This window comes from Macadamia integrifolia, unplaced genomic scaffold (assembly GCF_013358625.1).
Source record: "Macadamia integrifolia cultivar HAES 741 unplaced genomic scaffold, SCU_Mint_v3 scaffold459, whole genome shotgun sequence".
Lineage (NCBI taxonomy): Eukaryota > Viridiplantae > Streptophyta > Magnoliopsida > Proteales > Proteaceae > Macadamia > Macadamia integrifolia.
The window spans coordinates 3,328-17,203 of NW_024870458.1; the positions used below are offsets into that span (position 1 = coordinate 3,328).

Here is a 13,876-nt window from a genome sequence, read left to right on the forward strand (position 1 = left end):
CCGTCATTAGCAAAAAAAAAAAAGAGCACAACAATGATACAGTACATGTTTAATACAATTGCTCTGTAAAAATCCGAGAGAAAAAATCTAGGTTTATTTTGGTGATCTGAATGTTTATGACTAAATTCTAATACCTCATGCTTTCATGAACCTAAATCCAATTTAGCTTTCCAATAGGGGATCATTTTTCATTAAAAAAAAAGAATACATCTAATATTAATTAGGTTTAACCATATCTATCATAACAAATGTTGATAGGTGATCCATTAGCCACTTTCTGTCCTAGCAAATAATAGCATATATTTGTCAAAAAAATAAAATAAAAATAATAGCATGTGGATGATCATTTAACAAATTAAAGTATCATTGATATTATTTTATCAAACAAAAAAATCCATAGCAAACCATACTGATGCAGAATTGGATTCTAAAACCAGAATTAGATCACATATAGGCCTATTCAGATATTCAATAATTCAATCGTAATAACGAACGACAGATTCACAATAAAGATTTTAAATTGAGTGGCAACAATATAATTAAGTAGACTTAATAATCTAATGGATAAGAACAAGAGGGTGGACACATAAGGTTTTTTATTAATAGATTTAGGATAAGCTTGGAATGAATAAAATAAGAAAGTGATTACCATGTCATCTATCTTTTTCTCAAAGTCGAGATACCTACGGAAAAGGAGAAGTGTCATTTTGTTGTTTTTTTTTTCCCAAACTAATTGTATTAATAAATATAAAACATATTATAGGCATTTTATTCGTGTGTAATACGGATACCTATAGAATACACGTATAATATGGATTTTTTTGGATTGATATGTCAGATTACGACCTTTTGACTGAAACGTTCGCATATGGCAAAAATATGGGTATTATACATGAATTTACTAACTATGCACATTACAAATAATTACCACTTGCCAGCCTGCCTTCCTATAGTATTAAGTAAGCACACATTGAATTGGGTGTATTGCATTCAAATAGACAGCCTAAAGCTTATGACCACCTTGAATGAGTTATGTTCGGACTCTATTTCGTTCTTTGGGTTTTCTCATCATAGGTGTGATATGATCATGGATTTAGGATGAACACTAAGATAACCTAGTGGTGGTAGCTTCAGCTTGTGAAGTTGACACCCAGGGGAGGAGGTCGTGGGATCGAACCCTATCGTACGCATTTGTGTGAGTGTGTGTGTGTTTATTTTCTTATTTATTCTGTATACACCCGTGGGTTGCCCAAATGGTTAGGGTGGGGATTGTGTGGATTATGCACACTGTTTCAGGTTCGATTCTCCATCTGTGCAACTGCGATTTAAGTGGAGATCATGGAGGAGAATTAGTAGTGACCCGGACACCTTGGTTAACAAAAAAAAAAAAAAAAATGATCATAGATTTAGGGGACGGTTTTAGTAGTGGTATCTGCCCATACTGATTTGCTCCAGATCAGTATTGAATCAATACGTATCGATTGGTTTTGCCCTTGTTTTTTTTTAAAAAGTACAATTTTTTTTTTTACTGTTTTATCCTGAAAAGATTCGGATAACCGATCTGGATCAGTAAAGAATCGGAGATTGGTCTCAGCCGATACAACCATTATACTTGAAACCATGGATATGATTAAAATTTGTTATCTTTTATTATTTATTCTATTAAAATTCTTTAAGGTTATACTTTCAAATTTTTTAAGCCTTTTAGGGGTATCTGTCAACATTGCCCGTTGATTATTTCTTGTTTATTCTTGCCATGAAAGTTTTTTTTTTTTTTTCATTTAATGTTTGTATATAGGAATTTAAATATATTCAAGGGAATTAAAGTTGCCAGATAGGCTCTAAAAATCTCTCATCTTCAATTTGAGGACACCTTTGTTTTTTAGAGTCAATCTTAACGGTATTTCATCAATTCAAGTAATTTTATACATATTCCATTATGCGGGATAAGATATAAATACCAATAAGAGTGAAAATTTTAAAATAAGAATGAACCCCTCAACTGTTGAAAGCATTATTTGTAGATATCCACTTATGAAGGAAATGACTTCTAACTCAGTTTAGCTTGGTTCCCCTTGTTAATTTTGAGAAATTGTAGTAATCATTTAACCATTGTTATTCAAAGGGTTCAAAGCAAGCTAGCCAATTGGAAGATACCTTTGTTGTCTCAAGCAGGCCATTCCATTCTTATAAAATATGTCCCCTGTTCTATTTCAACTTATTTAATGTTTTTTTTTTTTTTCTATTTTTTAAGAAAATTTACTCCAATTTGGATGCAATTAATGCAAAGCTTTGGAGAGGGGAAATGGAGAATTTTCTTTAATTGCTTAGGAGAAAAGCTATAGACCAAAAACGAAAGCCTTGATTGTATGTTAGTAATAAAGCCTTGTTAATTAATTTAAGAAATAGAATGTTGAAAAACCCCTCTTCCCTTTGATGTAGGATCTTAAAGACTAAATATTTTCTTTTTTCTAATATTTTTTCCTTTGATTTTAAACGAAAAGGGGATCTTCTTTTTCGGAATAATATTTCTCATTTAATTCTTAGTCTTAAAAAACTTATATATTGGAAAGTTGGGGATGGAAGATCTGTTGACAATTGAAGATATCCTTGGATTCCTAATCTCCCTTAAGTTTTATGCGTCTGAATGGAAACACCCACCCCACACCCAAAAAAAAAAAAAAAAAACACCTTTTCTGTCAACCGTGTCTAATTAATGACAAGGAGGTCTTGGAATTTATATCACTTTATTATTATTGACTCCCTATTTCCTCAACAGGTTACCTCCCATATCATAAATTTTTTTTTTTGGGTTAATCCATATCTTAAAGTTACCTTTCTATTCATGAGGATTTTTCCTTCAAACCAAACTGGTTCCTTAATAACAAAAATCAGCTATGAGATTTCTTTCTCCCATTCACAATAGTAATTGGACTCCTGTTGTAGGGAATTCGGATTTGAGTGCTTGTTTGTGGCCTCTCATTTGGAAAGCTAATTTGCATACCAAATTCCATGTTTTTCTACGAAAATTATTGAACAATGGTTTAACAACAAAAGATAAGATTGAATAATGGTTTAACAACAAAAGATAAGATAAGCCGGTTTCTTAGAGTTGATGACTTGTGTCTTTCTTAAATATGAAAAGAAAACAAATTGGCATTTGTTTTTTGCTTGTACTTCCCAAAAAGAATTTGAGATATACAAATATTGGGATTAAGGCCTGAATACATGAATACCTTGATTCACTTCATAGAAAGTTTTCCAAGATCTCAATCATCTGCTAGAAGGATGTTTTGTTTTTTCTTATTTATGTTTTCCATTACTCGTTTTATTTTTTTTTGCTAATGAGGAACCCCTAAACCTGCTCAGTTTTATGGTTTAGGCATAAGGGTAAACCCCACATTTTTTCATTTGGAATGCTAGAAATCTTTCAATTACTTCTAAATCATCTCTAAACCCTGTAGCTATTTTGAAAAATATATAAATGGACCCATGATCTCAACCTTTTCTGTTTTCCCCAAAAAACTGCTCCGCCAGTTATCAACCATCACTAATTGAATTTTCATAGTACTACGGGACATTATTATGTATTTAAACTATGGAAAAATGAATTACGTTTGGGAGCTTAGAGTATACTAGCGCCTCGTTGGGTTTATTTATCTTCCCTTACAAAATGACATATATGTGAGAGAAAGAGAGACTCAGGGAGTGCTAGCATATCTGCTGGACTGAGAACTACTTCCCTTAACCTATTTACTAAAGTTTCTCTATCAAAGCAAGATAGGAAACATATTGCCACAGAGCATTGCATGGCACAAAAGACTAGAATAGAAAAACTAAGGTAATATGTATGGGGTAAGAAGGAGGAGTCCTTCTTACCTTTTGTATGGAGTTAATCATACTCTAATTTGTTCTAACTAAAAATGAAAAATCATACTCTAATTTGTATGATCCTTAAGAAGGAGGAGGCCTCCCGTGTTGATGAATTTCTACTTTTAAGTTTATGCAGTGTGTCTTATACGATTGGGGCTAAGACTCTAACTAATAGATTGAAATATGTGCTTCATTCCTTTGTCTTCCTTTTCAATAAGCTTTTAGTCCTGGGTGACAAATACCAGATAATATTATTGTTGCCCATTAAGCTTGTGGCTCAATGGTTAAGTTGCACTACCACAACATGTGGTCACAAGTTCAAAACCTGGAAACAACCTCTTTTGCGAAATAGGGGTTGCTCTTTTTTTTTTTATTTTTTTTAAATATTATTATTGCCCATAAAATTTTTCATTGTCTTAACCACAAAAAAAAAAAAAAAAAAATGTAAGTGGTTATGTAACTACATAAATTGGATATGGATACGCTCTTTTTTTTATTTTTTCAATGATAATATGCATAAAAAAAAAAAAAAAAAAAAAAAAAAAAGAAAACAAAACAAAACAAAACAAAACAAAAAAAAATGTAAAGTGGTTATGTAACTATTAAATTGGATATGGATAAGGCCTATGATAGGTTTGAGTGAGAGCTAAATTCGAGTTTTAGGGATAAATGGTGTGATCTTATTAGTTATTTGGTGGCCTTTTGCCTCTAGATATTTTCCTTTAAACATTTTCCATTTGTTTAAAGGAAGTTCTTTTAAGTTTTTTGAACCCTCGGAAGGGTTATGCCAGGGATACCCATCAAGTCCCTTTTATTTATATTTTTTTTCTTAATCTTCGTTATGGAGCCTTTATCACATACATAGATCTTGGGATGTTTCTTAGTGTTAAGGTTGCATGTCATGCTCTGCAAGTGTTTAATTTGTTTTTGGCATTGTTGAATCCCAGGTGGATATTGAGAAGGGGGTTAATCAATGTGTATAATTTCTTTTCTTTAATAAGTGTATAGGGCCTACGGGTTGACTTGGCAATCTCTGCAAATACTGTACCTATTAGCACGCCATATGCACACTCAGTCTCTCATAGGCTCTACCAAGTGTGCAAGTGTTGGTGTATGATATCTTGTATTCCGTCGCAGTTTAATCCAGGGAGTACTGGTGCAGCACCTAGACAGCCAGAACGGTGGTCCCGCTAGCCAGTTAGCGGGCCGTGGGGGTTGCAAGGGGGCAGGAGGCCCCCCTGCATAGCAGGGGATGTAGGGGGGCGCAACTCCCCGCTCGAATTTTTTATTTGAGGGCAATTGTAGTTTAATCCGGATTAGGGTGACAATTGTAGTTTAATCCGGATTATGGTTTTTTCTCGCTATATATTTGTAGCGAGGGTTTCTTTCTCTGTAATGCAAGAAATACTGAGAGGTGTGAGGACGAGCGCTGTAACCCTATTCTCCATTGATAGTGAAGCAGGATCTCATCTCACCGGGGACGTAGGCAACCTTGCCGAACCTCATAAAATCCGTGTGCATTGTTTGTTTTGTTTTTCCATTATCTTCTGCATCGTTTTAGGGTTGCGTTTCTACAGCAAGCTCATTCCACATTCCACGCACTCGTAAGAAATACGAGGCAGATAGAAATCGACATGTACAACACACGAAATTTTACGAGGTTCTGAAAGATACCTACATGCCCAAAATAGTGTCTATAAAGGCTTCATATCTACTCAATACACTACTTTAACTGCACATACAGTTCGGAACACTATACCCAGGTTTTTCGACATACAATTGAGAGGGCGGAGAACTTTCTCTCTTGAAATCATGAGTTTTTTTATCTCAAAACTCATTTTTAAGGCTTCCAAGGGATAGAGCATGAAAAAATAAGTTGCTTTGAATGGACCAATTTGGCCTTGTGGATCAAAAGTTATGACCATTTGAAGTCTAACCAATGAGAAACAAGCATTTAGAATCTTTCTGGGTGGCGTAGGATACATTGGTGGCGTGTGAAGCGATCGAGCCTTAAAAGGCACCTAATATCTGGACCGTTGAATTTACATAATGGGAGGATGATCTCAGTCGTTAGATCCGGATCGACGCTGAACTTTAATCTGACGGCTCTGCCACACTGATGTCATTTGCAGGTGATGTTCTGAGCATTCACTAGAGAAGCGTAAGGGAATACATAGAACATTGTCGGATCAAATCCAGATTTATTCTAATTTCTTAAGACCCCCATTGATCCAAAATTACCATGCTGAAACTCCCCTTTGATTTATTTGATCAGGCTTTTCACAAAATCCCTTTAATTTTTTTTTTGCTAATGACGGGTATCCAGGCCTTCGGCCTGACTAATTCGCGAGCTCATACTGACCCTACAACCGCATTAGGAGATGGGGAGAGATGCTATTTATTTAGGTATTAATCTATTCTATTCTTGTTCTAAAGTGTTTGGTTTCATAATAAATTATGAATGTGTGGAAAAATGATTAGCTAGTTCGAAATCTAACTTGCTTTCTTTTGTCAGTCGCACTGTTCTCATTCAATTTGTCCCCATGTTTATATTGTCTTCTGATGTCTTGTTTTGTGCTCCTATTAAAGATTTATCATAATCTGGATTCTATATGTCTTAGGTTTTGGAATGGTAGTCGGTGGTCTAGGTTTAAGGGCTTCGACCTCCCTTTTTTTTTGTTGGTTAAGAAAAGGCTATTCATTGATAATACGTGTGGAGAACATAACAATTGGATTACAAAGAGCCAACAGCCATGTAGTGGAGTTTGGCCATACAGTTGCACACGCTAGTAGCTTAGCCTTCCTGACTAGACTATCAGCTACACATTTTGATTCTAAAAATATACTTACATTGAAAAGACAGAAAAAAAAAGGCAATGTGCATGATATCCAAAGCGATCGGCTGCAAGTCAACAGGGGAAGCTCTCAGAAGATGTAGGGTAAGCGATGAGCGCTTGACAGCTAGACTCCAGAATGATATCATCTATCCCTTGAGAGATTCCATCCAACATACTAGATCTTAAAGCCAATCCTTTGCCCACTAGAATAGAAGAGAAGGAGAAAGGCTTAGAGTTGGCAAAGACTGGAGCACCCCGATGGTCTCAAATGATAATACCCAGACCTCCCTTGACGTTCTGGAAGAGGCATCACAATTAAGTTTGTGGTGACCATTGTTTGGGGGCTCCCATCAGTGAGGGATAGGTATTGGACGGGGAGCATTGACAACTTGTTTGCTAGGAGTCTGAGCATTGATGAATTTCAGATGAGCCTTGATTGCTGATCGAATGAATCCCTCTGGGCTTGCCGAATTGGAAGCCATTTCTGGCTAGCCTTAAGTACCATGCCATGAAACTGTATAAGCTGGCAACCTCCTTGCTTTGCTTTTCACCTAAGGATGAGAGGGAATCCCAAGATTTAAACCACTGTTGGAGGGAGCCATCAGTTAACGCTGAGGTGTGGAGGGATAGAGGGCATCCAAGCCAGATCACTCGAGCGAAGGGGCAGTTCAGGATGATGTGATCAGCGGACTCATGTTCCAATCTACATCGGTTACACAGGGGTTCTATATGTATTTGACGATTCGCTAGGCCCATCCCTGTTGCCAAACCATTTGATGCTGCAATCCAAAGGAAGGCTCTGATTTTGGCCAGAGTTCTGTAGTGCCATATTTTGTTCCACATTGCGTTGGGGCGAGTAGTGAAGATTGGAAGTGCTTAGGAGAAGAGCAACTTTGGTTTGTTGAGCATTGCAGAGGAGGTGGTAGGAAATTTTAATCGAAAATTGACTGATTTTAGAGGCTCCCCAGATAATACAATCCTGAATAGGGAAAAGGGAGAGGTTAATGCTCAGAATTGCCTTCCTGTCGTCAACATGGAAGAACTGGTTGATGAGGTCTAAGTTCTAGATTTTGCTGTTCTTCTTGATGATATCTGAGACCCAAATCAGTGGACACGCTGTAGTTGCTGGATGTTGGATTCTGAAATTGGGCAAAGAAGGCAGCCATGGATCCTCCCAAATTTTGATTCGGTTTCACACACCAATCTCCTATATGATACCCGATAGAAGAACCTCTCTCCCCATAAGGATGCTCCGCCAAGCCCATGATGACTGGCTCCCTGTTTTGGCTTTCAAGAAGTCAGTTGATGGGTAATAGATTGATTTCATGAGAGTGGCCTAAGCAGAGTCAGGATTTTGCAGCAGTTGCCATGCTTATTTAGCTAGAAGGGGTCTTGTTGTATAAAGAAGGGTCCCTAAAGCCAATGCCTCCATTTTCTTTGGATTGGCAGAGCCTATTCTAGGATACCCAATGGATTTTGTGCTGATCTTCCTTGCTGCTCCAATAGAAGTTGGAGAGATCCTTGCGGATAAGAGAGAGGGTAGATTTTGCAAAGTTTGAAGGGTTGAGCAGCGAAACTAGAGTTAGACAAGCCCACCGATTTAATAAGTGTTTCGGGAAAATTACCTAATTACCCAGTATTGGGTTTAGTTTTACAGAAATACACACGATGGGTTTCACTCAACATATTTATCTAAAATCAGTTTACATATTACCGAAATAGCCAAAACAGTAGAAGTCGTATGCCAGACTTCGTATCCCTACGCATTGGACATGATTCATGTTCCAATCGGTGAAAAAAAATCCCAATTTTTACTTTAATCATCTCCTACAATCGGCTCTTTAACATCCGATGATCCGATCGCATCATTGAGTGCATAAGTTGCTATTCGGACTATGGATTTCCAAAAGGAGGAAGGCTGGGTTGCTGGTTTCAGCTGTTCGGACTATGGATTTCCGAAAGGAGGAAGATGGGTTGCTGGCTTCAGGTTAAATAAGAATGGAGGGAGAAGGACTGGAGGGAGAAGAATCGATTTCCCTAAAAAAGATTGACTCCCCTATCCACTTCTCATTCACACAGAGAGAGAGAGACAGAGGAGGGGAGAGAATTGGTGCTGCGTGAGTGCTCTCCTCCAGTTTACGCTTCTGAACTTTCCTCTCTTGGAACTCTTTGTTGTTCCTGGTGCTTCTTCTAGTGCTGCTCCGGCTCCTGCTCCATCGCCATGGGAGAAAGACAAAAGAAGGGGAGAGAACTCAGACGAGACACAGTGACTGTGTGTCACTGTCATTTAGGGTTAGTGGGACTGCCGAGTGCTCTGTTGGGATCAACAAACCTTACATCGTTCATCTTCTTTAGGTTGGATGTTCATCTGAGGTGAGCAAAGATTTTTTTTCAGCCTATTTTCCATGTCTTACATTTTTTGTTTTTGTAATCTATGTGTTCTTTTATTTTTTATTTTTTCTCACTTCAGAGAGAATCGAATGAATCCCATTCCTATGTTGGTTCGTGGGTCTGCATGAGTGCTCTGTTGGGATCAACAAACCTTACCATCGGTCATCTTCTTCGCATAACTTGAGGTAAGCAATGATTTTTTGATCTTTCAGTTTTCCATGTCTTACTGATTTTGTTTTTGTAATCTGGTTTCTTTTAATTATTTATTTATTTTTTCTCACTACACAGAGAATCGAACGAATCCCATTCCCATGTTGGTTCGTTCTAACCTCTTACTATTCCTCTGAGAATGGGAGTCACATTTCTGATATTGGTTCATAGCATTTTCATTCTTGTTCTCTTTTATTCGATGAATTCACAGAAACTTATATCTTGATCTTTGTACCGTACATGGGTCTTTCGTTATTATTATTGTTTTTATTATTATTATGAATGGCACATTCAATTGTTCAAACTTAAAAAAGAGAGTATATAGATATGGTTGATTGTAGTGTTGTTGACTAGTTGCCTAGTAGGTGTTTGATGTAATGCCTCAATGGAATCAAGGGAATTACAACATGCTCTATGGTTTCTAGAAATGGTGTAAGATCTTATTTGAAATAGTTTGGATTATTTAACCGATGGTTTAATGGTTGAGGAACAATGATGAGATTAGATTTTCTTGTAAAACTAAAACTGGAGTTTGATAGTAGAAAATTTCAATTTTATAAGAAAATAGTGGTGGGTCAGGAATTTATGGTTTAAAATAGGATGGAAATCAAGCTTGCTGGTTTGTGTTTGATTTAATTGAAAGGGTTGAAAAGGTTTAAGAGTGTGGAGTCAAATTAGATGGTATTGGATTATATTGGTGGTTTATTATGCAGGTCTCAATGGGAAAGAATACAATTATTCTTACTTAGGACTAAGTAGATATGAGAAAAACTAAAATATATACACTTTCTTTTCAATGATAATATGCATTGATGTTGGATGAAAGGTGTCCTCAAGTGCCATTGTAACTGCTATTAAGAGGACAAACAAGTGAACACAATGTAGGTTGTTGCTGTCCAGCAGACACACAAAGATAATCAGAATCCAAGACCTGCCATTAGAAGTATGTGTAATCCAAAAAATGCTGCATCCGTAGAACATGGAAAGAATTTCAAAATTAATACAGCTTGTTAGTGAATGAGACTATTTCTTACAGAAACCGTTAGAATTGAGATCTTTATAGATCCCTTGCCTCGTGCACTATTACAATTAAGGCCTTTGAAATATCAAAGTCTAAGGTGTTCTTCACCCTGGTTCTTGTTCTCTGGTTGTGTGACTCTAATTCATTTTTTCTTTCTTTCATATTTGTTTCTACAATCGTGAATAAAATTTCTTTCCCTGTCCTTCATTCCGTTAAGTAAGGAGAAACTGTACAGCTTCATGATGATAAGAATGAAAGGCTGCTGAGTTTCATAAGGTGTCTCATTGATTGCTTCCAAGTAACAGTTCTCCAAAATAAGACTCCTTCTTTAGTAAAGGGGACTATGCTGAATGTTTTTCTCTTTTATTTTTTGTGTCGCTTACACCTTTATGTGTGTCTCAAGTGGTCTGTTGAAGACCCATCGGTCTGGGCTGTGCCATTACCTAATATGAATTGATTTTACAAATCCATTGTTTATACGGTAAGTCAATTTGGGAATTATTTTTTTTTTTCTTCTTTTTTTTTCTGATTTTCCATAGCTTAGTCCCAACAGAGGAAGAATATCCGTTGTTCTAGTAGTGATAGCTCTGTCTTACCGAGTCACTTGGGTATCTGTCCCATTGGTTTCTCGAAACGAGATGATTCATTTTCCTTTTACACAAATTTTGGGCGTTTGCTGGGTTGGGGCGTGTTGGAGGTGGAAGCCTATTATTCAGTTTTCTTTTCTTTTTCTATTCTTACATATTTTCTTATAGTGCTTGTGATTTCAATTGTGTAACTAATGTAATGCTGCTTTTAGGTCAATGATTGTACTATATTAGAGTCCAAACTGTCAGCTAAAATGGGTCATCTTGTTCAGATGGTTTGGGCCCCCGGATAGTATAAAATTTGTATTATAACTGGTCTTGACAGGGCCAAATTCACTGGTTTAGTCGATAATAATTCATAGCAAATGGCAATGTATGCTGTTTATTTTTCCCCGCATGGAAAGAACTTGTAATTTTGTTACTTACTGTTGTTCCTTCATTCTTTCATATGTGCATTTCAATACTTGGGTTTTGCTTTATTGAATCTGTTTATGGAAAAGAGTTAAATCATCTAACTATGTCATAAAGAGAATTCTATTCTATAGAGTCAGTAGATGTCCTATGTAATCTTACCTGCAATTGAAAACAAGTCCTTTGTGCAGCTACTATTTGGTGTGTCTACTATAACAAAACATTATAGGATCCATCCTCCACCCCTCCTCACCCACACACCCTCACCCACCCATACACCCTATGTTGAGAGGCCATTCAGGCAAGCAATGTAGAACAAAATAGCTTAAACTACCTAGGAGATTCCAGGATTTTAGTTAGATTGTTGGGAAAGTTCATGAATAATCTCTTCATAAGACTAAGGGGCTACTAAGATTCTAGGCAACTTGATAGTTCTGGACTCCATTTTGCTTCCCTCTTTGTATTTACAATCAAGGATTTGCTTCCTCATTAAGATCTTACTTCATGTACATAGACGGTATGGATAAATTGTAATTGGATCACCACATATATGTTAACATGAGAAAAATTTACTCAACTTATTTCTAGTTTTCTGATTGCCTTGTGCTTATGTTGTTAGTTACTATTTGTTTGAGGAAGGAACTCAGTTGAAAAATCTATTTCCACATTAGTTATTCTATTACCATCTCTGCTAGTTGGTATGATATAAATGAGCTGGGTATCATCTCTATAATTTTAAATTTATTGAATACCTAGAAAAGCAGCATGAACTCTTAACAGTTTTGTTGCAGATGTATGATACATTTAACCAATTCTGAATGCTAGGGTGCTATTGATTCTATATTTGAAGACCCTACATTGTTGCTGCTCTATTTTTCCACATTAAACCCCATCTCTTGGCATCCATCAAAGATAAGAGTAAATCCCCCTTTTTATTTGGTTCTCTTTGTTGCCTTCAACACCCAACGAGCATACTCGTTAATGTAGGACTAGATTTGACAAACGAAACTGGACCAAAAACTGCATGAAAGTTAAACCAAAGAACAACCACATAACCTCCACAATAATCCATAGCGGATTGATATACCAGCAAGAAAAATCAGAACACAGACCAAAGGGTAACAGTAAATATCAATCACAATACCCAATACTATCTAGCCCAGATTTCAGTAGATCCAATAAACTAAGATCCAGTAGTATTAATAAGATGCAGCAGTTCCAAAACAATAGCAAGAAAATTGTAGAACAGAATTAAACAAATCAGTTACAGATTCTGTTTATATTCTGGCAGATCCACTGCAGGACAAAATTTTGTTTAACTCTCTAACATCAGCTTAGAATCAGAACTACTTTGGGTCAATCCATCAGCGAGTATAGGGGAACAATCGACCTCAATTTGGGGCCTAAATAGTGGCTAGAACTGGCTCAGTAGAAGAGGCCGAAAGGTTCTATTTCAAAATTTTCTAGGCAGAAAAGTTGCAGTATAAATACCTGTGTTGCAGCAGTGTAAGATCTTGAGAAAAGAGAACACTTGAAGAGAATATTAGAACCTGAAAAGACACCCTGGACTTCATGCCACACTGATTCATTGGATCACACACCAACCAACACTGTGATCAAACACACAACAGACTCTCACAGAGAAGCAGCGACAACAACATAATTTTTGTTTCATAAAATTGTGGGGCATAAAAGAACCCCTTTCCTTTATTTATAATGATGGGGAATGTTTACAAAAATTGGTAACTCAAAGTTACTAGAATTGAAATAAAAAAAACTACTAATATTTAGTCACTAAAAAACTGAGATTGTAAACTAATGAAAAAGGAAACTAGATATAGACTGGAATTAGAAACTAATATTGGACTAAAATTAGAAGCTAAAATTAGAAACTAATTAATAAACTAAATCCAAACTAAATCCCCATCAACACCCAAGCCATGGGGCTTGGAAACAGCCTTGGTCTACCCTCTTCCTCCTTTTGGAATATGTTTTCGGTTTTGCATCACTCATCAAGCAGAAATCCCAACAAAATGAAGTCTTAAAGAGAGATTGGTAGCTGAGAATGGAAAGCATTTGGCATTTGCCCAATCAGATCTGGATTAAAACCCATCCTCACCATAACCTTAACGCCATCGTTGGATACTAACAGTAATTTAATGATAGTAGAACCATAAACCAAAAGTCTGATTAGTGGTTTGGTGATAATGTCTTAGTACGTAAAGTTGCAGAGTTCTCTCTCAATCCACTTCATCACCAACCAAATCCAGATAAGAAAAGATAACAATCAAAAGGTTTCTGATTAGAGTCTTTAGTGTGACTCTAGTATACGTTGTCTCGATTGACGATTATGTGTATTATTTATTTTTGGAAATCTGAATCATAGATTGGATAGTAAAGTGGAGGCATATGGGTTCCTGTATGGAATCGACATGGCTGAGGATGTCTGGGATCCCAAATCTCAACTGAGATCTAGAGTTGGTAGAAAATGGCACCTTGTTTGAAGATTGGATTTTGTTTCTTTTTTTTTGGGGGGGGGGGGGGGG

General features: G+C 36.5%; 1 protein-coding gene across 2 annotated transcripts in view; it reads left to right on the forward strand.

Annotated features, from left to right (window-relative positions):
* The first annotated feature begins 8,454 nt into the window (after positions 1-8,454).
* LOC122068791 overlaps positions 8,455-13,876 on the forward strand; it is a 6,830-nt gene continuing 1,408 nt past the window's right edge. For both annotated transcript variants that reach the window (XR_006137241.1, XR_006137242.1), the window contains exons 1-2: positions 8,455-9,083; positions 9,181-9,286. The gene's annotated coding sequence lies outside the window, so the exon portion shown is untranslated. The remainder of the gene's footprint in view (positions 9,084-9,180; positions 9,287-13,876) is intronic.